The sequence below is a fragment of the Anser anser genome, assembly GCF_964211835.1.
Source record: "Anser anser genome assembly, chromosome: 2".
Lineage (NCBI taxonomy): Eukaryota > Metazoa > Chordata > Aves > Anseriformes > Anatidae > Anser > Anser anser.
Genome location: NC_139721.1, coordinates 21,249,200 through 21,251,948, shown reverse-complemented (window position 1 = coordinate 21,251,948; position 2,749 = coordinate 21,249,200).

The following is a 2,749-nucleotide window of genomic DNA, read 5'->3' as shown; positions in this document are numbered from 1 at the left end:
GGTACTTGTAGCCCGAAGTTCTTTGTTGCTGCTGTTGTCTGGGAAATGCCTTGCTTCTCCTCCAGTGGGATGAACTTAGCTTTTACTGGCAATATTGGTGAGGTGCTCAGACAACTGTTCTGGAATTCAACTGGGCTTTTTTGGCGGAAGCCTTCTCCTGCAGAAATGAGAGATACTAAATTACCATAAACATTGCTTAGTGTTTTCCATAAAAAAGTTTTTTTTCCAGCCTTTGTACTACTGTGCAGTCGGTAACTGCCCTTCCTCCTGTCCCTTGAGTTTATGCACAAAAGATAACTTATGAACACAATTAGAATAAACTTCCTATTTTAACTTTTTTGTTTGCTTTAAACTCTGGAAATACCATTTTGAGTGCTTCTAGTACCGTTTAGGCAAGATTCCTGGATCATCGTGGCAAAATTACGGATTTTTGGTTATAAGAGGCCATAATGTATCTTTTACTCTCTGGATCACATACCTTATGGGGCAATGCAGGAAGAGAAGCAGATCTGAAGAGCATAAGTAAGTAGGATGACGAGAAGCAGTAGAACAGATCAGGGAATAGCCTAATGCTGGCTGTATGCCTCCTGTACTAACACAGTGCTCTCTGTGCCAAATACACTTCATTTCCTTCCTGAAACATTGAGAAAATTGATGGAGAACGTGCGGTCCAAAGTATGGCTTGTGAAACAGCTGTAGTCAAGTCCTGAGCAATTTGCAAAACCAGACTAATATTCTGGAATTTGATTAAAATTTTCCAGCCTTGGCTGTTTCAGTTGAGTTTGTAGTTTGTTGTTGATTTACCGAGTCGTGTTAACCTTTGGTGTGAACAAGCCCTGCCACCTGACATTGGTGCAAAATTCGGAACGTAGCTCGAGAGTTTTCAGTCCTGAAGTGAAGTTGGTCACAACATGTGATGGTATCAGTATGGAGCTCCACTGCGTGGTAGAGGCATGACCAAAGCATCTCTTCGTGTTCAAAGACCTTTCTGCACTATTGGTTTCAGGCAGGCCCCCAAGTGGAGCAACTCGAAGGATCAAGGTTGGTTAAACTGTTGCTAGAGAGATTGTAATGGCATTGTACAGAAAAAAAAAGAAATTGTAAAGGTAGCAGAGTACTCGGAGGCCTCACATGTTAGTGTATTTTGATATGAATTCCTTTTCTTTTTCCAAATTCAGTGTACAGAGATCTTAGCCTTGACATCAAGTATATTCAAGTGGGGCACCCTCTCGTAGCATTCCAAGAAGAAGTCTGTTTGCAAAAATCGAGTCTTCTTACAACTTCTAGAAGCGAGTTATTTGTAAAAACAGCGTAGGTGTGGGCTGGGGCTTTCTGGTTGGAAGTCATTTGGAATTCTGCAGGTTTGCTGTCTGTATGCTCAGAGGATCCTTGGCCATGGGCTTGTATGCCTGTTGTGCTCGCTGATGTTGATTTGTCCCTCTTAAAAACCCTTACAGTTAGTCTCCAACACCAAAAATAGATAATACCACAGCATTCAGAGTATTTTGATTGATTTTTTTTTTTGTTATAGTAGTCAAGTGCTAGCTCTGTGCTTGCAATAAGTGCTCACACAAGTCTGTCATGGGCCATCACTGAAATGGTTTAGAGCTTGTGTTAAAGGAGCTGGAGCACTTAATTTTTCTGCTTGTTTTTTCCCCTTGATTTGAGAGATATAATCAGGCCTCATCTTAATCACCCTAAAGACATTGCCTACCTTTATCCAAACCGTTGTATACAAAAAGGGCACGGATACATGCAGATGCACGTGTGTGTACTTGAGTCTATGTGGAATGAAATTGTTAGCATCACATAAGGTACAGAAAATATAAAGGAACTTGAGTGCTTTTGAGATTTTGATTTGATTGATGTAAAAAAAAATGTGGGGGGGGGAGGTGATGGACTATTTTCTAAGCCAAATAGAGTGCCCGCATGCCTGTTGCTGATTAGAAAAGATAACATCTGTATGTACAGTTACTTCCAGAAGATATTTAAAAATTGTTTCAGAAGAGAAATAGCTTTTGATATAGAAATATTTAAATCAGTGTTTATACCCTTGGTGCATTTGAGCTGTGTGATGATAAAGCATCTATGGAGCCACGCGCTGGTTTGGTTGGGGTAGATTAATTCTCTTCGTAGTAGCTGGTGTGGTGCTGTATTTTTGCATTTGTAATTAAAGTAGCGCTGATAACACGCCAGTGTTTTAGTTGTTGCAGAGCAGCTCTTACCCTACACAGAGCCAAGGACTTCCCAGCTCCTCGTGCTGCCCGGCCAGCGAGGGGACCGGGGGTGCCCCGGGAGCTGGAGGGGAGGTGGGTGAGCGGCTGCGTGGTGCTTTGCTGCCTGGCGGGTTGAAGCCGCAACCAGTCACCAGCGCTTCACGTGCGTTACCACAGCCGGGCTACATACTGGTAGAGGTTCTTGAATAAAAGAATTCATTCTGCTGTGTGTGTTCTAGATATCTGGTACAAACTAAACTGCCACTCAGGGTGGAAATAGATAGAAGTTTTAGAGCAACTGAAATGATTCCACAGAACGGTTCCCCCCGGTGTCCGTGTGGGCATTCTTCACTTTCTCTGCAGTAGGTGAATCCCACAGCCTTTGGGACCTGGGTGGCTTTTCCCCTGCCATCTCACTGTGACTCTGTGACCTCAGGCCCATGTAACAATAACCATTACCATGCGGTACCCCTGTGCACGCCTACACGCAGCGTGCGTCTACGTGCAATGCAAACGATAAATACAGGGCCAGG